The sequence below is a fragment of the Mycetomoellerius zeteki genome, unplaced genomic scaffold, assembly GCF_001594055.1.
Source record: "Mycetomoellerius zeteki isolate Tzet28-1 unplaced genomic scaffold, Tzet1.0 scaffold252, whole genome shotgun sequence".
Taxonomy (NCBI): domain Eukaryota; kingdom Metazoa; phylum Arthropoda; class Insecta; order Hymenoptera; family Formicidae; genus Mycetomoellerius; species Mycetomoellerius zeteki.
Genome location: NW_017257230.1, coordinates 14,406 through 39,238, shown reverse-complemented (window position 1 = coordinate 39,238; position 24,833 = coordinate 14,406).

Below are 24,833 nucleotides of genomic sequence, written 5' to 3'. Positions count from 1 at the left end.
GACGCCGATGAACGAACGAGGGATGAAGCTGTCGGGGCGCGGGGATGGTCGATCGAGTACTCTTTGAAGTCGAGCCGAAGAAAAAAAGATGGAAATAATTAAAAGCATTGAAAGCTTTCCTGAACGCCATTAGGGGCATTGACACTTGGCAACGCCTGCGCCGGGAATGAAAACGGCGAAACCTCCACGTAGAATTGTACCCTCTGTTAGAGATGCAAACGTTTAAAAAAAAAAAAGAGTTTCTTCCTCCGCGCCATCTCCTCTATTCCCGTTCCGGTTTTCTCTCTCTCTCTCTCTCTCTCCCTCCTCCCCGTCTCTTTCTCCTCTCTCTTTGTCTCTTCTCTCTTCTTTCCACTCTCATACGTTTGTCAGAACGAATCGCGGGCACGTGCGGTAACACACCTTTTTTGCCAACCTGAAGTTTTTAGTGCCAGTTCCATAATTAAACTTGCGTCTCGCTGTTTCTCCGTCTGTCCGTCACTCCTTTCTCACGTAACCAGTGATAAAAAAATACGACGATGACGTTGACGAGCGTGCACCTCTTTATTTGTGTTACGTGATCGTCTCAACTGGATTTCTTAATTCTTCGCGGCCGCGAATAACTTTCGTCTGAATTTTTTTTTTCAAACGTCAGATAGCGTTTTGATTTCCGAGAGTAAACGGATTTGGTGTTTTCGGTGCTATTGGAAATACAGTATATGGTTTAAATTATGCAAAAGGGCGACGAGGATCTATACTGTGCGTATTCATTGAATTAACAAATACCCTTCCAACCGTATAATGTGCATTTATCATTATTAAACTTGTCCCTACCTACGCACATGGGCAGCTTTTTCTCCAATTCTCTCTCCCCTTCGCTATTTAATAATGATTTAACGCGGTTTTGGACAGAAATAAAATTATTACTCTTATTATTATTATTATTATTATCATCATCGTAATTATCGTTGTTGCGGTTCATATGATTCGACGGTTCATCGAAATATAAATTTCATGTCTTTTAATCGTTCGCGCATATATTACAAGAAAATAAGTATAATATCAAAAAACGTGAAAATCATCATTTAGCATGCAAATTGATGAATAATTACTTTATGAAATAACATTTTATACGATATAAATATTCTTTTGAAAAAGTAAGCTGCTTGTGATATATTAAATTTCTATCATTTTACAAAAAACTGAATTTGTATATTAAAGCCTAGCATATTCATATTCATATTTAATCGAAGGCAACCGTTATGTGCATGGTAATATACGTAACGTATATATGTTCTCCTTGCGTCGTAAACAAAATAATCAGCAAAACGTCATGTTTTAGCAACTCCCATTACTAAGCCGCTATAACCACATAGCGATGTGAATGAATATATACGCCTGGTATTAGTGCCTGCAACCAACAAACGAAGCCCGAGAAAGCTGCTCGTTATTATATAACGAGAGCTCGTTATAACGTTGAAAACCATCGCGAAATTGGGTATAACTTCTGCTTCAACTTGCGAGATAGGCGCCGAAGTTGGTGGAATTCCCCAAGACTTCTGATGTTAACAACTGAATCAATTACTATATAATGCAATATGAATTAAGACGACTTCAAGACTCGATATTTTACAAAAAAATTATTGTTATACAGATAATTATTACACAGTTTAACTTTTTACGATAATATATATCAGAAAAATCGCAAAAGTATGAGTATATTTTTATTAATCATTTGCGCAAATTTATTGTTTATCCGAATTATTTATAAATTTCCAATTAATTAAATGTGATGGTCGTACAAAAAAAAGAGAGAATCCAGTAAACACACAATATATAATTACTACATTAATATAATAATTTAGCACAAATGGTTTTTTTCCCCTTTATTTATCATATAAAATTTATTTGATGTGTCAGTGTCGTCAACATCTATCATTACTCTATTTCATCTTCGAAGTATCATATCTGAGAATTGACATGCGTGACGTCTTCCGGGTTCGTCGGAATTTCGGAAATATCGACGGTCCGTCTTGTTACTGCCATTCCGTCAGAGAAGTCTTATCCCTTGCTTGGGGCCTAGAGCGCTAAACTGAGGACGGTCGAGATCAATTTGCACGGCGTTGCACGTGACAGCGCCGCCAACGAGCCAATTCGCGCGGGTACAGTAATTAAACTGCGGTTTAGCGTGACCGGAGCACCTGCCGTTACCAAATTGCAAGTTATGCCGCGTGTCACTCAGCGGTGTGAACTCCTGTCAGCGCGCACACGCGAGTAAGCTGTGCGTTCGAAACTTTCCAATTCCCTTAAACTCATTCTCATAATGCGCATATAAATTATTCTACATTTTTCGAGGAAGTTGGCGGCATTGATGGAACGTATAGGAGGAATGCGAACTCGCGTATATTAAAACTAGATAAATTACTTTTTGAAGATGCATCACGTATTCGCCGATCCATTTAATCAACGCGATATGGATTAATTCTAAATATAGTTATCTAGCAAAATATGATTGGATTCTCTACGATCAGTGATGTTATTATCGATTTGTGTTATTATTATCATCAGTATTCAGGACAGAGAGGTGCCAGTTTTGCGATATTCATCGTCGCACTTCAATATAGACTCTCTATCTCCGAATAAATCTGTAATTTGTTAGCCATGGGTCGCGCTTAGGGAAAACCCTTTAATCTCCTCGTTCCATTTTCCGAATATTCCATTAGGTATTTCTCTCTCTGTCTCTCCTCTTTTCTCTCTCTCTTCGTCATTCTCTGTACCTCGTCGCCAGTTCTCTTTTTTTCGTCTCCACTCTCCGTCATGCCCGGCGGCTTCGGCAGCGCCTTCACGCGTCACTCCGTAGCACGAGGATTTGCGGTTGCCACGACAATTGATTTACACGCAGACACGCGCCCGCGTTTCACCGACATGCTCGCGCACACATGGCTCTCGCGCGCGCGCGCGCGCGCGCGTGTGTGTGTGTGTGTGTGTGTGTGTGTGTATGGATGTGTGTAGTACATACATTGATGTATCCCAGCATCTCCAGCCCGGGAATCACCCTCTCTGTCGATCGTATACAATCCGTAATTGTTGTTCCACCCCGTTGCTTTAGCCGAAGATTACAACACGATCTTTCAGGGAATTGGGATTCCCGGCTGCCGCCGCCTCCGCTACCTCCGCCGTCGCATCCGATGAGAATCGAATCGGACTGTCGTTGTCGCGCCGGAATCCGATTGGACGACAAGAGAGACCAGGAATAATAGATGTGGCTAACGCAATGCGATTTGGTAAGCGGCGATTTCGATTCCGGGGAAACGCGGAAAACTGTAATATCTGAAATCCGGTGGATGTCGAATAAACCGTAGCCGCTGCGTCCCCAGTTGTTTCTTAGTGTTCTTTTTGAAACGCGAAAGCGGCGGATGCGTCGCAGGGGAAAATAACGAAAACTCGATAACGGGAAGGGTGCAATCTTTGGTGATGCAGGCGTGTGCCGAGGTGCGGATGAGATGCGATGTTTCACGTGTAGTATCGAAGAAAATCGCATCACGTTACACACGTGTTTGACACGAAGACGCCGAAGCGGAAAACTCGCGAGCGGGCGAAATATGAAACTATGAAGCCAAAGCCAAAGGGAAAAGCGCCGGCGGGGCATTACTGTCATTATACTTTGTCTTCTACGCGGATATCTATTTCTGGCTGCAATCGATTAATCGAACGAGACTTAAGTACGGCTCTGGCCGCACCTGGTGCTCGTCCATCACTGGGCGGCGGCGCAATGTTCATTTATGTATACACAGTAGCCGGCCTCGTGAGGAGAAAACTTTCCTTCTTTCAGCACGCGCGGCGGTACCCCGCGTTCGTTAATAATCGATTATGAAAGATGACGGTTCCTCGTATCGACTCGACGGCGCGCCCGTGCGCACGCTCGCTAAAACTTATTGTTTTAAAGAAACTTTAAATTTATCGCAAACTCTCTTAGCCGCGGGCACGGGCGCGTTGGAAATAATCCCTCATTCATCATCCGAGACGCGTAAGGCGTAAGGCGCGCGCGTCCGGACGAACGGGAGGAAAAGGGAAGACAGGCAGAGATGAGGGTGTGCACGAAGGGTGCGAGGGCGCGGCGGTAGAACTAGGAGCTTTTACACGAGCGCTAAGCCGTGATTAGTTGTTGCGGGTACGAAAGGGTAATCTGTTGTTCCGGGATTTTTATTACTTCGCGCCGAGCTCGGCCGCGCTTTTGGTGTAAATACGCGCGCGTTACTTTCTACATGGTAGCCAACAAACGTGCCCAAAGTTGCCGCTAAAACGGATGTTTCTAACGGAGAAGATAGATACACGCCAGCCGCGTATTACCGCCTGGGAACTATGCAACTCGTAAAGAGCGCGTTACTTCGATGATAACGTTCTGACGGGCGCGAAAAATAACATCAACTGATACGCGTTGCGCGTTGAAATATTATACCGGATATCTGGCGCATCCTTGCCTTTCAATCTGTGGGATAACGAAACGAGAAAAGCCGCTTCCTTTCGATACCGGTTTGCCCTGAAATACCGTCTGTTAGCAGTCTCACGTTTTGCGCGTCCGGGAAGTAAATCACGGTAAGTGGGTGAGAAGGACCCTAACGCGAAGGACCCCGAGCAAGTAGGAGGGTATCGGAGGTTATCGTCGCTATATCACGGTTGGGTCGTCCGTGAGATACCCAAGCTGCTCCGGTACGGGACTTTATTGCAGGGCAAGCCAATTATAGCTCCGTGGCGTTCCAGCGAACGCGATATATCGAGTACTTCTGGGCAAGTATCAGCCATGACAATAGAGACTGAATGAGAGTATATGACATCGCATATCATTTATTTATATAGTAGTTAGGAAAGATAAAAACGCGAAAAATATTGATTTATTATAGTTTTGATATAAAAGCCGAAATAAAATCTATCAAATCTATCTTGTATATACAAGGATCGAATACCCTGAATATTTAATTAATAGATATTCGATTTAATTGGTTAATGTGTGTGTGTGTGTGTGAATTACTCTCCCAAATATTCTTAAGCGTTATTATTTTATAGGATAATTCATCTCTCATAAATTCTTACGTTCCTCGAAGGAAGTTTGTTTCGGAACCTGTCTACTTTTGGGAATTCATCTCCGAACAATTTCGAGCAGCCCTAAGGTTTATGCAGCCCCTAACAACGAAACTCACCCCGAACTCATCCCTCGTGCTCGGCAAACGCCACAAGAAGCAGCAATAAACGTCAGGTCTCCGTGGTAATTAAAACTAAAGATCCGTAGCGCGAAAACGAAAAACAACAGTTGCCGAGCGCCGGCAAGACAACGTACGAAAGAATAACGGAAGATAGAGAGTAAGCTGCTGAGAGACGATTGTGCAGGCGAAATCGGAATTTAGTTCTTTGAGATAGGATTAGGAACAAAATGTTACGTAATTGAAAGAAATCTACTTTTAGAGCTTTAATGGTTTCGTGTTAACGAATTTATAGTCTAATATCGGGAATAAGCAGAAATCCACTGAAATGTGCATAAAACAAAAACAAGAAAAGAATGTATTTAAGACTATATCCTCGTAACTCATATAAGTTGTATTGTAACGTTTGACATTTCTCTCTCTCTCTCTCTCTCTCTCTCTCTCTCTCTCTCTCGTCTCTTCTTTCGTAATCTCGCAAATATGTCGTCGGTAGAAAGTTAGTCGCGATCTTTGTTTTAATAAAGGCGAATGGAATGAAAGTGAGTATAAAACTTGGAGAGTTAAGAAAGTTCGCTCGTTCCCTTTCACAGCGATTTGGTACAAAGAAACATTAAATTTTTTTTCAGCTTTGCTTCAAACCGGTCGCTTTTGCGGATTTTAATGGGCTTCTGCCTTCGACTCACTTGGCATCCGTTCTCCTAACGCAGCAATGACGAGAACGGAAAGGGAATAGCGAAGGGGATAAGAGGGGCGGGAGGGAAAGTGGTAAGGGAGGGGTAGAAGCTACGTTAACAACACGAAAGAACCGTGGATCCCTTTGCATTTATATGGAGTAACCTTACGGGGCCGAACAGTCAACTTGGGTCTGCTGTGGCTAAAAGGAAACTTAAGAAACATAAAGTAACTTCGCCTTTCCGCTCTTTCCTTTCTTCTACGTATTTCCCTCCGTTCGTCTGTCAGCGGTCTCTCGTGCTTTACCTACGCGGCAACCATTTGCACAAAGCTTTCCGGATTGCATTATGACGCGAGAGGTTACTTAGCACTACGCAACATACAAACTTTAAAGACGTGCAATTATTCCGTTTCCGCTATCGTATATTACGTAAACATATTATTTCCATGCTCTCTACAAATATAAAATGTGCAATAAGTTTGGACCGATTTGTCAACTTTGTTTGATGAATTTTTTGATCAATCTAAAATCAACTTTATCTTGAAAATATTTCGAAGCTGCCATTTATAATTTATTTATTGAATGAAGATAACCTTAAAAATGTTTTTTAACTTATTGAAGAATCTATCATTAAAATTAAAATTTAAAGTGCTATAGTCTCCTTATTATATTCGACATAAGAGTGTCGCAGTCGCGGTAGTAGCTTCTTCGAGTTTAGCAGTAAGAAATTCTTGCCACCCCTCGTATCCAGAGAGATCAGAAAGTTACGCTGGAGGAACACTGATGAACATTTAAGTGGAAACTAGAACCATCGAGAGACACAAGACGTCGGGAGGAGGGGGCGGGGAGTAGATGGAAAGCGCGCGACAGAGAAAGTGAGACGAGGGAAGCGGGGAAGTGGAGGAACGCGAGTCTGGATACAAAATCAAGCCTGGCGCGGGAACATGTGATTCGCCGCTGCTAATCTGCATGCTGAGTCGAGAACGTGACGCCATTGAATATTTAAGACGGCCGAAGCCGAGAAAGCATCCCCTTGCGCGTTGCAACAGCTTCTGTCGCCGCGGTAGCGGTGCACCCTCCGTCACTCTATTGCGCGAGGGGTTTGCTACGGTCCTAGTACTCGGCACACGACCTAACCTCCCCCGTTCTTCGCCTTCGCGAGTAAGAGGCGAGCAAGCCTCGAGACTTCCTGGTTTTCATATGCAAATGCAACCCAACGTAGCGAAGCCGTTTACAACGTCGACGATGCGCGTGTGCGAGATCGCGAGGGTGCGTTCTACGGATGTGCGCAGATTTCTATCTGTATATGTGTATGTGTGTGAACGAACTTCATGTGTTGAGGTACTATACGATGGGTATCCTACGACATTACCGGTAAGAGGAAACTTCAGCAGCGAGAGAACCCTCGATGACGGAGACCAGCATCTCTCATCTCGGAACCTTCGTGAAGAGATAATAGAGCGAGATAGAAAAATTTCTCTCGCAACAGATGGATCCCTTGGAAGAGATCCTTAGCACTTCCTTTCTCTCTTGACGATTGTATTTTAAGTGGTCCAATAAGTAGCGGCGGTTCACGTTTTTGCTAGGTTCTAATTAATTCCTGAACATGGGTAGGCACAAAAGGTTTTTCCGGACTGAAATGTCGCCGTGACGACTTTTATTGCTCTTTAATTAATGCTATTCGGAAAGTAGAAAGAGCTTAGTTAAAAGAGAACACGAGGGCTCTAAAGCAAACAGAAAACATTCTATATACGTGTCCTATATACCAGATTATTCTTACTTAGATGTTTGACGTAGTTGATAAGAAGTGGAGCTCGTTAAAACGCGGCAAGGTGAAATAAGATAAAGATAAAAGATGCAGCGTCTATTGGCCGGCTTTCATCATTGAAATATCGATTCTTTCGTAATTTACAATATCGTGGCGTTAATCGATCAAGTCCTCGAAAACCAAAGAAGGCGAAGACAAGCTGCGAAGATTGACGTTTACCGCGAAACAGAAAAGACAAGAAAATCGACGTAGCTTTGACGGCCTTGCCATCAATTTGAATGCCGATGAAATACCTATTTCCGGAACAAAAAGCAGAAGGGAAGACTCAGAAGAGCGGACCGGTACACGAAGCGTTGTTTTTCGACGATAAATTCGACGATGGAATCGAACGAGGCGGTCGTCCTCGTCGTCGTCTACTCTCAACTCGAGAGCTCGCGGCGTGATGGTCGCTATCGTAACTCGAACACGATCGTAAAAGCGCTTACGCGACGTTACGTCCGGATTGAGCGCAGCGTGCTGATGCAGAAGAAATAGGAACGAAGAAGACTTTTCGGACTAAGCGTCTTTCGCGAGCACCGTTTTCTGTAGTTAGCCCCTTCATAATTGATTCTCATAATGTGCATCTATAAGCGCGAATATTTTTAAGGGGATATTGGAACGACAGCCAATGATTGAAAATTAATTACATTTGATCGGTAAAACGGATGATATCAACATCCCTTTAACTAATCTCAAAGTATCAAGCTGCCAAACGATTTCTAATTGAGCAGAGTTTATTCACTTCGATGGTTTTCGTGGTTCAAATTGCATGAGGCACTCGCGTTGAAAGTCCCGATAGAATTCTGCCTCTTGCCGCTACTGGCCACGATAAAACCACGTTTCGCGCGCGAAAGCTGCCGCGTGTACATTTTACCGGCGAAAATAGCGGATGCCCCAGTCAAACGATCAGGGATTACAGGCGGGAACCGCGGATGGATTGACGCGCGATACCATGAGCACGGCGCGATTCGAGCGTGGAATTATACGCGTATGCAAAAGTTCTCGATGTTGTAAAAGCGCGCGGGTATCACGACTCGTTCTGCATATGTATGCATTTAGCTGCGTTTTTTGGGTCATGTAAAGAGTATCGTACAACTATCGTGGACTATTTGGTATTTCTTCGAACGCGCGGACCGAGCGAAATTACAATTCCGCAAGAGAAGATTTTCAGACAGGAAAAACAAACGTTGTCAAAAAACAGAACGTTTCTGCCGAACTCGAATGTAATATGGAAACTAATAAAAATATCGCGATTATCGAATAGCTAATTGTAGAAATGTGATACCAATTCCAAGTTTCATCGCAAGCGCGTATTCGTCAATTCAAGCGAGAAGCACTCATACTACGAAAGTATAAAACGTTCTTAAAAACGTAGTGGAAAACTTGAAATACAAACTCGCGCGTGTAGTAAAAGTTCTGCAGAGATAAATAGGGGGAGGGAAAATGAGGCTCTAATCTACGCGCAGAATACCTGAAGGAAAATTCGCTAAGGGTCAGGATGCCACGGAGAAGCATCTCGCGAGCTGCGGAAATTTATTAAATATTTCTTAGCGTATTTCATTTCATTATCTCTCCCGCTGGCACTCGCATTCCTCGAAGGACATTCGAGCGACTACCGGCGTATTACCGCCTACGATGAAATTAGTACGTGTACATTATCGTTGTTCCGACATATATTCATTACATAATTTACAATGTTGTAAATTTCCTTCTCTCATATTATTATAAATGTACGCAAAGAGAACAAGACTCTCCTTGTAAATTTTGGCAAGGAGAAACAATTAATTCATGAAAATCAGTTTTTTTACGATGAATAATTAAACACTTATTGGTTAATGTGTAGCTCATGTGTGCATTATTTAAAAAAAAAAAATTAGCTGAAGATCCTCAAAGAAGTTTCGTATAAAGATAAATTTTTACTCCTTCCTTTAACTGAAATTCTCAGTAAACCCATGAATATCATTACTTTTACGTATATGAACAATTATTGCATTTAGACAGTTTATTATATTTTTTTGTAGATATTACAAACATGATCACACACAGTATACATGAACGTACAATTATTTATATTAATGTAAATTGAATCATTATGATCGTAGATAGAGCGATGGAATGAAATTGTTAATCAAGAGAGTATGGATCATATATATATACATACACATACATATATATATATATATACACATACATAAATGTGTGTGTGTGTGTGTGTGTGTGTGTGTGTGTATAAATTTGTCATTGATTCGAAAAGGGAACCACGTTGTTAGATTGGAATTCTCGGATCGGTGGACCAGGATATGAAGATGGGTCGTTGGGTCGGTGTGTCGGTGACCTCGTAGTGCGCTCCTCGGAACTCCGGCATGTTACTCCGACACAGAAGGTCTCTCTGCAACCTCCGTGTAAAATTAAACCTCTCCTTGAAGCCGGAGCCGGATTTATACGATAGCTAAATATGAGCCGGGATCGTCGCCATTCTCAGAGACCGTCACCCCTTTTCCGTAGGGGCGGCATTGGCGGCGATGTCGGGCGAGCTCTGCCACTTTCGTACGGTGTGCGCGCGAAGGGGATAATTTGTGAACGACGTGGAATTGCTGGGAAATAGGAGACGAGAGACTACTATAGCACGCAACCCTCGTCTCCTCGTGCCCCGCATCCTGCCTACTTCGGTCGCAATGTCGGTATTAGCGGGGTGGTATTCAGGAAAGTGTTTGCTCGTAGGTGTTCTCGAATGCGCGAACAGCATGCTGGGAAAAACGAGGAGCAGACAGAGAAGGAGGAGTTAGAAGATAGTGAAAAGGCAATAGATAGAGCGAGATAGTGCTCGGAGAGAATACGTGGCAAGAACGCAAAGGGAGATCGGAAGTCGTGCAGCGAACTTGCGTGAGACATGAAGATGGCACGTAGCACGTCAATACTATTGCCTGACGATTTACATCCGATATGTTCCAATATACCGACTTGACTCGTGAACGTGCGCTAGCCGAAGCTTCATACTTGGCAAATCCGCTTCCCCGGAATCCTAAGGTGATACTCGAGACCAGATTTGCTACAATAAACCCGATTCCTCTTATTCGATGCGTAATGATGTAAGTCGAGGCCTTAGAACGTAACGATGCGAAGCGCGAGACGATGCTTATGAATAATTCAGCGCGCGTGGCGCGCCGTGGAGGCTCGTACAGAACTATCGCCGCAAATATAGACGGTGTACTATTTGCCGCGTAATTAGCTTCAGAACATCCTGATCATTGCTTTCCGACTATTCGAGGTATTTGTACGCTAATCACGGACGGATACGCTTATATGAGCATTCGCGAAAGACATACAATCCGGGATACCGGAAACTCTGGACTCTCTGATTTATCATCCAATATTTGAGTGCGGAGCTTTTCAATCAGGGCCCAGGTTTACACAACAGCCCGCGGCTATGTTCGACTTGATTCAATGGCGTAGCTGAAGCCGTGTAGACGGAAGCAGAGACAAACAACCCCCGTAACTATCTCTGTCCCTTCTTCCTTTTTCTTCGCCGTTCCGCCCGCGGACGCACCTTCAATCCGTCCTACTATCACAAACTCACGGAGTGCTCCGGTCGAGTCGCGGGAAAAAAAAAACAGCGCAATCATTATCTTTTGTCACATGAAATGTGGCAGAAAGCTGGAAAACTTTTTCGTGAAAGGAGAATTCTTCAAAGGAATAAAATCCGCGCAATAAATATTTCATAGTTTCTCATAAAAATCGATAGAGAAAAGAGAATATAACGATATTATATATATTGGGAGACTTTTGTGGAACTTTTGGTATTAGGCATAATAGATATAAACTGATTATATAACATTTCCTGATCTTAACATCTGTGCTCTATTAGAAAAAAATTGAATCATATCAGCATCTCTTCAATTTGATACTTTAGAAAGAGAGAGCAATATGGTTCAAATTACCTCATTTTTTCTGATTATATAACTGATTATATACTCTTTTCTCTCTCTCTCTCTCTCTCTCTCTCTCTCTCTCTCTCTCATAGAAATATGCAATCTATTCTTATTACAGTAAACTTTATAATATACTGAAGCTTGCCTTTCTTATATTAAACTATAGAAAACTGCGATCTGAAGAAAAGAAAAAAAAACAAATACTTGTGTTTTTCTATTTCCTGCACATAGCATTAGCCAATTGATAAGTCCCTGACAAAGAAAACAACACTTTTCTCCGAAACACACTAAGGATAATAAGACTTAAGCCGTAAGAAATCAATCAATTATAGTTGCTTATTTTCTTCACAATCAACTATAATTAGCCAATATTTTACTGCTTAAAGCTTATACCTACTGTTTTAGGACTTAGAGTGTCATTGTGAAATTTAGGAATTTTAGGACACCTCGATGGCATGCTTCACTATATTATAGAACTGTTTTATTAAGTTTATGATATTACGTTGCTTCCATTAATGGAACTCACTTCTTAAGTTTAAGATCTTGTACATATATTACAACGCGTCTACGGTAAAATTTTTCGAGGAGAGCGCGACGTCGCACGCGTTTAAAAAAGGTACTGGTGATAACTTGTGGAAATGATGCTTGGACGCGTTGCACCTGCAACGTTGACGGTGTATCTCATCGCATGGGGGAAAAGGGAATATGGACGTCAAAATATATGGCGTCGCATGACAGCGCCGCAAAAAATAAGGGGGAATATGATAGTTGTGTAGCCTGCTATTTCAGAGACGGGCGGCGGGGAATGACGACGACGACGACGACGATGACGACGACGACGATAGCGACGACGGCGACGACGACGAGGACGACGAGAGTAGGGAGTGTACGGAGGTGACAGGACAGTCGCAGTTGCAGTTGGAACGGTGTCGCGTCGTCGTTCCCCAACGGAACAAAGACAGAGAAGATGAGGGGTGACAAGGACGTAGATAGAGGGTGAAACGCGCGACAACAAGGGGATCTCTCGTTTCTGCGTGTGATGTATCCGCTACTATTCTGCAGGATAAGATCTTTGCAGGTGCACACGTGTACACGTAACGCGCTGTAACTATGTCGAATGTCTAGAGATACACACGTACGCAAATTTCACAAACAAGGTACCTACACGGAAATACGGGGTTGCTCGCGTCGGGGTCCTCGCCGTCCTACGGATTTATTTAGCCTGGTTAATATCTAACGACCTTTAAATTAAAGGAGAAGGTATTTTCATGGTGACTAGTCGAAGGTATTAGACAGGACGAGGATTTAATCCGCTTGACGTGCCCAAATCGTGTAATGTAATTAATAATTGCGGCGGGATTTACGGCGAATTGCGAGTTTCGAAATTAAAATTTATACGAACATAGAAATAGTTCCTAAAAGAGATGGAATTACAGAAGATCATAATTCTACCAGTTCTATCGGAGAAACGTCTGAGATAGAGAAAGTATCATACCCCATATCGATAATATGGAATATCTAGATTATTTGTGCACGCAAGAGAGATAAGTTTTAAACAGTTTCGATGATCTGAATTTCCAACTTTTCGTCAACGTAATGAGTTTGCTTGTGTACGCGAACGTACCCCCAGTTTATCAGCTGTACGCTTTCCATTATAATTCTCATTCTAGGATCGAAAAATTTCATTTTATCCCCGTAAATAATGTTTCAGTAATATCGGACGCTAGCGTCGACGTCGGACTTGCATTATTATCAATCACAGTGGCAGCACCAGGCTGCGAGCAGGTCGCAACGACGAACACACAGACACACACACACACACACACACGTACACATATCACTCTCACTCACACGTCGTCTGCGCTCTTCTATCGTCGCGTTCGTCGGCGCGTGAATAAGTAATCAGAGCCTGATGAAAAGTGTCGCCGCCGCGGGAATTTATGGGCATCGGGTGCGCGACCCGGAAGTGTCAACTTTCCAGCGTCACACTGTGGAGGTAGTCAGAGGTAGTATGATCAAACGCGAAATTTCCGGTAGCGTCCACCGTGAAAAACGCGACTTGACGTGACCGATGACGTTTAACAATGGATTATAAAAACTCCATTACTCATCTACTTGCACCTCGAAATTTTCCGTTAGTCCTCTTCCCTATGACGACGGTTCTCTGTGTTGACGAATAAACGTTAAGTGCTTGGCGGAATAGATCGTAATTAAAATGAAGGGGAGAGTTATCAAAAAAAAGGAAGGTGAACGGGCGAATGAAACGCGTCGGCGACGTTATTCCGGTATTTGTCCCTGCGGAGAGACGCTGCAATCTCCTGTTGCTGCATCTCTCGTCCGTAACCATTTCGAGATCCCGTCTCACCAAGAAATTAAGAAGCGCCATTAAGACGCACAGTTGCTCGCTGAAAAACGGACGTTACCTTGCGACGTTACGGAGGCGCGCATAGTAGACCCATCGGCGCCGTAGGTCTCTCGCTAAAAAGTACAAAGGTTGACATAGAAATACTCTTAGCTTCAAAGGGAACGAGAGTGACTGGAAGCGGCATCTTGGCAGAGAAGACAAGGAGAGAGGGGAGAGAGAGAGAGAGAGAGAGAGAGAAAGAGAGAGAGAGAGAGAACTTAGATAAAGGGGGTTCTTTTAATAACGGTCTGGACCGGCGTTACCGGGCCTCGCGAAGCTAGTGCTTTCTTAAGGCGGCTGGTAAAGTGCCCTTGGTACAGTGCTGCCGGCAATATCTTCCGATTACGGTTAAGTAAAGACCCAACCTTAACTTTCCACCTAACCAGGGTATTCGCTTTCTCCCCAGCTTCTTCCCCTCCCCGCCCGCAGCCTAGACTCTGCTAAATCCGATAAGACAACCGTGCGCAACTCTACAGTCAAAATTGCAATCAAGTAACTATCTTAAACGAGGCCGCAAAGATTTGACGCAAAATGCGTCGGTCACAAAAACAGTAAATAATATCCTTGATGTCGATTAAAGTTCCTGAGATTTCATTGAATTATTGAAAGAGTGCCCGATTATTTGATTTAATTGGCGCGAATCTAGGTAAATTCGTGCACTTTTTGCCGAATTAACGCGCTTAATTCATAATGACGAGAGTGGTTAGGAAGAAAAGAAAGAACAACGAAGAAACGAATCGGGTAGTTGCACCGCGATAGCGTTTCCATAAATCGAGTTTCTCCCCTCGGCCATTCAAGACGTGCCGGAGTGGGCAGCATCCGAAAGGAGTAGCGGTAATTTATTCTAATTGGATGAAGTACGGCCATTAATAAGCAATCCATGATGCTACCCGTAGGCGGCTCTGGTTGACGGGTAGATAAGCTATATTTTCCATATTCTTCTCGCCACGTTATTTTTGTCCTTTCTTTCCTTTTTTTCTTGCGCTTCCGCCTTCTTTTTCTTCTTCTTTTTTTCTCGTTCTAGATTTTCGCGTTGCACGAGCAATGGAGGAGAGCACAGGGGTGAGAACGAGCGCGAGGTGGCGGATCTTAATAGCACTTATTACTCTCGTCGGAGGCTTTCTGATATATTTCCTCTATTTTTCGTCCGCGGGGAAATCAGGCGCGTAATAGTGTATAATTAGTTATATGGTCCCTTCGTAACTTAGCCTGGTGTATTATGCACGATCAAAGTGACAGAGTGGCGCATAGTCTGCAAGTGAATGCAGCTATACCTCCATTAGCCGCATACGCAGAAAATTGGGACGATATGTCTGGAATTTCCGAGGGCAGCGTATCCGTTATAGTTTCGACGCCTCGTTAAATTCGTACCCATCGACATGGTGTAACGCGGCGATCGTTCAATATATTAACCGTTTGAAGTTACATTTCATTACATTAGATTCGCCGAAATACCACGCGCTGAATTCGTCGATGATGTGCGTGAATACTGTGTGTACATCAAAGGAATAAATAATATTGGATGATTGCAGCGCAGAACGGAAAACGAACGGTTCATTAATACGTCTCGCAGTCATTTATTCGGCAATTCCTCACGTACCGAAGCTCGCGATTTGAAATGATTGAAATGCAATCGCAATTTTTATTTAATATTTATTTGCTGTTGCTAATCGACAAAGAATTTTTCCGCAGTTTGTTATTTTTGTTTTCACTCGCTATGTTCCGTTCTGCCGTAAAGTGTAAGTGAGCTATCACGACAGGAAAGAAGTGAAGAAACATATAGGAGTATTTCAGGACAGGCTCCTCAAGAAGGAGTGAAAATCTGTACGAGGACAAGGGATAATCGCGAGTGGACGTGGAGACCGGGCTGACGCGCGGGATTGGACACGTAATATCATCGTTTTCGGTTATCTGCCGCGAGAGAGAAGATAGGAAGCGGTCGTGCGAAGGCGACTCAATGGAGGAAAGGGAGCATCTTATCGAGAGAGAGAGCCTTGCCGGGAGAAACGTGTGGACTGAAGGGGTTCGAAGTTGGTGGGCGGGCGGATTTGCGGGAGCTCGGTTCCCCAAGGGACTCCCTCAATTGCCTCGTCCCGCAATTATACGTTTGAGCGGAGCTACTATCTCCGTTAATGTGCTGGACTCCGAACTCGGGAGTCCAAGCAAGGCCAACTAGCTCGAGGTATCGGCGCGGCGAAAGCACACTAGCAATATACCGTCACCGTTGATGCTGCCGCCACCGCGAAATATTGCCCGTTACACCACACCCGAGGACCAAATGTGTATTTAGTTATAGCCTCTTTGATCCCGCGCTATCTCGATTACCAACGGGTGAGTGCGCCGCAATTTTCAAGTAGTATCGAGTACTTCCGAGCGCGCGCCGTATCGGATGCCGTACGTCGTGTGGAAACACGTCGCCGGAGAACACGATATTTTGACACTATCACAAGCGAAAATGTTTCCTTTGATGCAAATATCTTAGATTTAAACGCGATAGTCAAATATAATGCACGTCGAATTATTTCCGATACAAGAAACACGACGGTATATTTTGTAAAACGCGAGTCAAATAGAAAAATTGAGACATCACAATGCAATTATTCTTTAACTTCTGTTAATGCGTAGGTGTCTATATTGAATTTTAAACAATAAACATTTTTATATTTGTGTGTGAATTTTATTATGACACCTAAAAAAATCCCACTCTTCGAACAACAAAGAACAATTTTATACAAACTTTATTTCATTTTCATTTTTATATTTTTAGCAGAAATGTTTGGAAAACATGGTATCGAAAAGCTGCAAAATTATGCATTGACGGAAGGTTAAACGATGTTCAATTCTTCTTGAGATCAAAAGTGTATCTATAATCTAGTTATAAAATTTTTGTGATCTCATTTCTCACGTAGTTTACATTCTAAAACGATTATCGAATTTGCATCGACCAGGCAATATCATATCGCGTTCAGGCAATATCATAACTATGCCGCGGAATATATTTCCGCCGAGTTATTATTACCTGTGTATATCTCCGCCAGGAATAAAGCGGGAAGTACAAGTTCCACGAGGGAGGTTGATAAAAATTAACGGTCTCCCGTGAAAGAATTAACGACGGAAAGAGAGAAAAACCGTAAGGCGAGGAAAAAAAGGCGCGGCGCTTTAAGCGTTAATTAGGACGGCCAACAGATTATACTAATTCCCCCGCCGTAACGAAGGTTGTTAAAATCGTGACAAAAATGAGAGCGGGAAAAATAATGTGCGTATTTCTCGCTGCCTGAGCTGAACTCATCCAATACCAGGGGCGCTTCCTGCATATGGATACACCGTCCTCCTGCTGGATTGAGATAACATAATAACCGCATTTACGGAGGATGCTAGCTACCTCTAGGATACATCGGGATTGGAAAGGATAAAATATCATCTTAGTTACTGTTGCCACAACGTAACGTCTCGTATAATGTACTGTCTGGTGTCCGATAACAGAATTGAAAAATCGCGATAAGTACATCCTCTCCTTTCAACTGCTTATGATGGTTTAATTCCCATTTACATTAAAAATTTATACTGAAAGCAGAATTATTTTTATTCACGTTATAACAGTTCCGTATATCCGTGCGCAGCAACAAGAGATAATAGTTACTATTTTAAAACGATTTTAAACAACTGAGTATTTTAGAAAACTGACCCGAGATCTAAATTTTAAGATTGACTCGCAATAAATCTTGTAAGATATCGAATTTTCCTCTTATTGAACCAATTTTTTTTTTATCGTGCAGTATTTTCCGTTCCTGGATGTACGAAGATAAAGTGTCTCGGTACTTGTCCTCGTCCTGATGGCCATGTGTTGTATACCGTACGATAGATGGACGCATTCCGAGTTGACACTTCGAACAACCCCAAAAGCTTTCACCGGGAACATACACAACCTACCTCTGGTAAATGCAAACATTTCTGCGGTCCGGGGGCGCGGAAGGGATGACGATTTCGAGTAGACGATCAACCGTAGGCTAAATGGATCCATTGTGCTATCGAGTAAAGTTGAAGTGTCGAACAATCGACTGTGGTCATTGACTATCGGTCGCACGCACCTAAAGATAGCGTCAAAGTCACGAAAGGCGAGTGACCGAGAAGCGGAAATCGCGGAAGCTGTGCTAGAGGGGAAGTTGGGCGCGAATTGATCGTCTGCGATAGGAAAATACAAAGGTATCGATAAGTATTTGCTTAGGCTCCCCCGTGAATTATTCGTCGAGGAACGGACATGACGCCTTACTGCGAAAAAAAACATCCGTTTGCCGTCTTTCTATTTATTTCGATAGACCACGAGCAGTTAATTTCGGAATAGAAAAATAGAGGATTATGTGTATAGGGATGATTACCTTGAGCCTCTAAATGAAAATATTTAGCTCCGAAAAAATATTATTATATCTGGTTTTAATTGCACCGAGAGAGAAAAAGAAGGGAGTGTCAGAATATAACAAAACAGTAAAAGAAAGCAAAATAATACATATAGATATAATTTTGTGAAATTTCGTATAATGTACGTGTATTTTATTGTGTGATATAGAACATAAAAGAAATGACTATGTATTCGCACATGTGGTAGATTTCCGCAGAATGTATTTTTATCTATTTCAAAGCTTTAACAACCGTATAAAATTGTTTTATTGTCTCTTTAGCGCATTCGGAACATGTGTTAGCGTTATTTGTGTAGAGGAAGGACATCGAAATTTTATGATTTTCAGTTCGGTTACCTTTATAACACACGAAATTTTCTATAATTACGCGCAATAATATAATACGTAAATGCACGAAGTATCTTCGCAAGAAGATTTGTGCTGAAACTGTAAATTCTATGAAATTCATCGTTACGATCTCTACGTTGAATTTTGACCTAGTTACTAAAATTGTGGAATAACATTCTACTTCTGCGATTTTATGCAAAGTGATACAAGACGAGACTCAAATTTCAATACTATTCATTTCAAAAGTTTCTTCTAAATTAAGTTTGGCAAAGTGGGTACTTATCTGTCGCTCTCGTATATTTATATAGAGAAATCTCTATTCACGTAAGTTTAAAAGAGTCGGCGATACATCGTGCGAAAACTCACCCTCCGCCACGTTAAGGATACCAAAGTGTCGGAATCCCGAAGGTATTCCCAGAAGCACGATTATTGAACTTACCTGGAACAAAGAACATAAGGTTGAATTAGCGTAAAGATAATGGCACATTCGTTTCAATGTACATTTAGCGACAAAACAGCTGCCATAAATGCTGATAACACCATAAGAGTGCTTTTAAGTGCGACGATATCTCTTTTTGCGTTACCAGCGCGACGCACCGCCTTACGTAACTCGGACGCTGGTTGTACGTGCGAAAGTCCGCGAGTTTAATGTCATTTCGTCCCTCATTTGTGATTCATGAAATCGTCCGAACTTTCGCCTCCCCCTTCCCCCTATTCTGTCCCGAAAGCGAGCCACCGTGATCCCATTTCAGCTGTCCCACGGGCACGGCCCGGATTCCGAAGCTGTCGGATAACCAAATAGCGAAATCGATCTATTCGAGGTCATGTGTATACGCCTGTGTATCTCTCGACTAGTACATTTCAAGCCGAATTCGTCGAAAGAATGTCGATTATTTTCATTTAACGTTACCGCGTGAATTAGGAACATCCGGACAAAGCACGATGTCTGATATAACATTCATCATATACCATATATATGGAAATTTCGTGAGTACATTCAACGGGTATGTTTAACAAATGTTGGGGATACGTATGCCGGGGATTGTATGCTCTCCTGCCGTACTTCGAGTAAAGTTCGCGTTACGCTTTAAGACCACAAAGATGGTAGAGCACTCTGTTCTAATTAGTGGAAGACAAGTGATTTTCGAGCCACATTCTTGGTGGGTCTCAACTTTGGCGTTTTGCTAATGTTATCTTTAGATATTCTGACTGTTGTGATTGTTTAGCCTAAAACATACCTCGTGACATTCGCGAATGTTTCATGAATCGACATTATTCGAAAATTAACATAGCTCTCTGCGAAAGTTAATTTCACTGTAATTTTTGTATTCACTCAAAGAGATGATGGGTGACGATTTCCGTGTCACGAATATACAGTCAAAAATTTCTGACCAACTGGATAATTTATGATATTTTTTATTAATCTTTTTCAAATTATATTATAAGTCAGTAAGATTCTTGTTATAATCAACTTAAGAACGTGATATTTTAAATACTAGAATATCTCAAGTACTTGTGTGTGTATTCTATATTTTTATTTTTATTTATAAAAATTCTTTATTTGAGCAATACAATAAAATTACTCATTGGCCGGAAACTTTTTTTTGGCAGCTACTGTATTTTTGTGTAAATAGTATAAGAGAAAATAATGGCAAAAATTAATGTGCATAACATTCGGCAAGAATCACTACAGTTAAAAAACATGAGTTAAAGTACACAAAAGTATTCGAATACGCGGAATATTCGAATTCTCAGAAGCTGGGAACAGCGCATCGCGCATAAAGTTGTTTGCGAACGCAAATAATGTTACGTGGAATACTCGAGGAAAATAAACGTATTATTGTCAATTTCTAAAAATATTCCGCAAGAACAGCCGACTAGGGTACAGAGGGAGAGCGTTCTTTCCCTCATAAACCCGCCGTTATAATTAATAATGTTCGTTTCGTTTCAACTTCGTTCCGAGTTTTCATTGAGGTCCGCGCAGACGTGGGGCTGAATTTTACACCGGCGGGAAGTCCGGGTAATTGGAATCGCAGGCGGAAATTGATACCACAATAACAATGTTGATGACATGCACTCGATAGCCGACGTCTCCTTGAGGGAGAACGGAACGGAACAAAGAAGAGGGAGGCGTAGGATGAGGCGAGGTAGAAACGGAGGGCGCTCAGACGAGGCACCGACTCCCTCAAAGCGGCATCGTTGTAGGAAGGAAGTCAATTCGCCCAGAAGCGTCTTATTTAAAAGTTTGTATCGGACAGAGGAGGAAAGGAGAGAGAGCGAGAGATGGAAGACGCCGCGCAGCTAAATTGTCCGTGAAGAGCTCGAGGGCGAGAAAGAAGTGCCAAAGATTCAGTAATTTATCTGTGACTATCTAGAGTGGGAGGAAAGGGGAAAAAATGAGGAATGAATCGAGCCTTAATGAAAAGTCATTCACCGATCTGCTTCGCATCTTTTTCCCCGAGGATGCCTCATTCTTCACGAAAATTTGCTCACTCGAGAGTTTGCGCGAAGTACCAATCGCAATCGTTGGACGGTCCATTCTTCAAGATGCGTCAGAAGTGTTTTTTATTATCTTGCGTATAGTCATTAGAAAAAAAATTGTACACCATTGTTGATAGTTTCCGATAAAATATTCGGTTTGTTTGTCTTATGCCACTCAAGCTAACAAAGAAATAAAAATTTAGGTGTTATTGCACTGAAAGCTTTCGCAAACACATAGCCTGTACACAAGAGTTTCACGTTCCGGCTAATTCAATTGAAATCGCGCCAAGTGTGACGTAAACAATGGTAGCGATGGAGCCAATATTTCTCTCCGCCTCGTGTAAAAAAGTCAGCAGGTTACCATCGACGACAGACTGTTTCCAGCGACTCTTAATTACGATATTCCGTGCGCGGAAACTATATTGACCCTTTGAAAATCAACGAAATGGACACGTATAGGAAGAAGCTCGCGTACAAGCGTAGTGATTCGTACGTGTAATTCGTAGTCGTGTTTCGCTCTTATTACTACATGTCCGGTCGGTACTGGTGAAAAGGCGCAATCAAGATTTCTCGCTGCGTGCAACTAAACACGTCGTGACATATGCATCGTCGCACCATGTCGTTTCATCTTATTTCGTACCCTCGTTTGCGTGGCTGTTGCTTCATTGCTGTAAATTGCTCGAATAAAATAATTATACGTAATACATTTACAATACTTTTATTATTGAAAAAAATAAAATAGAGATTTCATGTTTGTATTCAGAAATTACAAAAAGAATTTATTGTGAATTGTTGTTTACTTTATGCATTTCAACATTGATTCGATTTTAATTTTAATTATGTAACATAAGATTCAGAGTAACGAATTTCTTTTATCCGAACGGCAGAAAAAAAATTAGTAAAACTATCGATGTAAAATTGAAGAAGATATTATATTCTCACAGAGTGAGGGTCGTGATTTCATCGTCGACGTTCGTATACCGGCATTGAGATTCCGGCGAGCACGTCGCGAAACGAAATTATAGCCATGCGAGGGACCATCGATAGATTCGCGCGACCTCGATGAATTTTCAGAAATGGACGGGTCCGTCCACAAAGTCCTTGATAACGATGTCGAAGATAGAAGATGCCCGCAAGCTTGTAGGCCGGGCGGTAACGAGAGAAACTACGGCGCTCATTTAGCCGTGTTTGTTCTTGCCCGTCCTTTCCCAAGGGCCACGCGGTTGGGGGACCGCGTCGATGTTGTGACTTAATTATACCCCATTCAGAGGCGTGTCCCTTGCACAAACTGCGCCCGCAGTCCGGTATCCCGGTTGACATGGTGACCATATACCAAGAGCTCCGTTTGATAAAAGTATATGTTGAATATATATACATAGAATGTTTCAGTGTTTCCGATCTACATTTTAATGACGCGTTTTCTCTACAAAATAAAATAAATGTTTGCTAGTCTAAAACGATGAATCATAAGACATTTTAAGTTACATGCAGCTTGGAGAAGAACTTGCGTTACTTTAACTTTAACTCTTTCAGCAATTTTTTATAAAATACATTCACTATGTATATTTTGCATGTTTTATAATAATTAAAAAGAGTATTTACTTTATTAACCTCCATCTGCAATCTAGTTTTTTTACTGTTCCAGGCTTTCAAAAAACGTGAAAAAATTTCGAGGTTCACTTTTCAACATCTCTATTACATTACTAAATAAATTTTTAATTTAATAATTAAAACCTTTATTTAATCCGTCCTCTTTTATTTTAGGGAATTTTAAGAATGAAATTTTAAAAAAATTGTATAAAAAAATTCCAATTGTACAGAGAGTTAATAATATTAGCAGAAAAAACGTTCTCGTACGCATTCGCGTAATATTAAAAAGTAAAGAGTCCACTATGTAGCTTTATTTAATTATATATAATGGTAATCTATATTATGATGATATTCGAAAATTATTCAAGTTCTTTCTGTACGACATTTTCTCTATAAATCATTCATATATGTCGTAAGTAAGTACGATAAGGGTAAAACAATGAGTGGCAATTTAAAGGCATTCCTAATGATAAGTATCTCGTTATGTGGGAGTTACGATGGATTTGATACGTAGCGTCGAATCGACAACGACGCCCACGTAGTTGGCATATGGAATAACGATGATAATAACTGACAAGGAAATCCTATTTGGGGGCTATATACGTATTCTGATAATGATAACTTGTCAATATGCGTTTAAGCGTATTTATGTTACCGCATTTCACAACGGAACAAAATGTTGCAACATAAACTATCTAAACAATATTCTATGATAATGAGATAGATCCTTGAGAGACTTCCAAGAAAAGACTAGCATATTAAGAAAGGGTATAATCTTTAATTTCGTTCCATTATTTGTAGTTATTTGCTTTTCAATTATATTTCCTTTTGTTTATAATTTTCGCGCGTATGTTGTAATTGTTACATAATTGCACCGATTTGCACGTAATCGTGAAATTAGAGGTAACATCTGCGATCTCGTTAGAAAGATGTAGAATTGCAGAAAGTTTCAAGAGGCTTCAGCAATAATTTAGACACGAACCGAGAATCTGAAGACATAAGAGTCTAGCAACGATTCAGACAGGCGCATTAGCTCTCACAATTTCACATTGCGTATCTTGTACGTAGCATCGAAAATCTGGCGCGGGCATTTGCTATGCAGATAGGCAGCGCCTTACTTCGCGCATTAGTCACGTCGAGAACACTTAATTGCTTGCGATTATGAAGGTTGGGGAATGTGGAACATAGCGACTGTAATCGTTTGTAAAAGTCAAGGGTGAAATTGCTCAAAGCGCGAACAACGAGCGCGAACTCGAGATACGCGTACGCCAAATGGAGGGATTCGAACGCTCGCAACGGTTTGTGTAGAAAGGCATTTATTATAAGCGGGCGGAAAGAAGTTTTAAATATCTCAAATATCCGCGACGCCGTGGAATTCTATTCGGGTAAGTAATCGTGAAGCTCTGCCTTGGGTTTCACAAAGTCAACCTATACTGGAGCGGATCAAATTGTTCGAGACGGACAATAGAACTGAAAGTTTGGTTCTCTACTTCTTTGTCTTCCCTGAAAAAGCTTTCCTCTCTTAGCTCCTTTCTTTCTGAGAGGTTTCGTCAATTAGCTAATTCTTTCGGCGCACCGGCTCTTTTTTTTTACGACCGACCTTCTATTCCTTTTAACCCGCCCGAGCACAAAAGCCAAAACCATCGAACTCGGAAAGATACATACGCGCGCATATCATAGTATGAGAGTATGTAACAAACTTATGTAACACGTCCGACGCATTTTAATGCTTTGTCGTGCGTTTAAGTCCCTATAAATGAATAAGATTTTCTCCAAAATGAAACAAATTCGTTTAAAGCAAAAAATTTTTAATTACGCCAATCTAATTTAATCTCCTTTACAATTTAAGGAGATAAAAATATCTATATCAATTAGACTTTTTTCAATATATCATAAATGGATAAATCTTTATTTATCATACATTTTTATGTTTCTGTTACGTAGTTTATGGAAGAACTTTGCGCAGCAACGTTTAATATCATCGACATTGACGAAGAACTGCCGCTATTCACGTTTAAATATTTTATTCT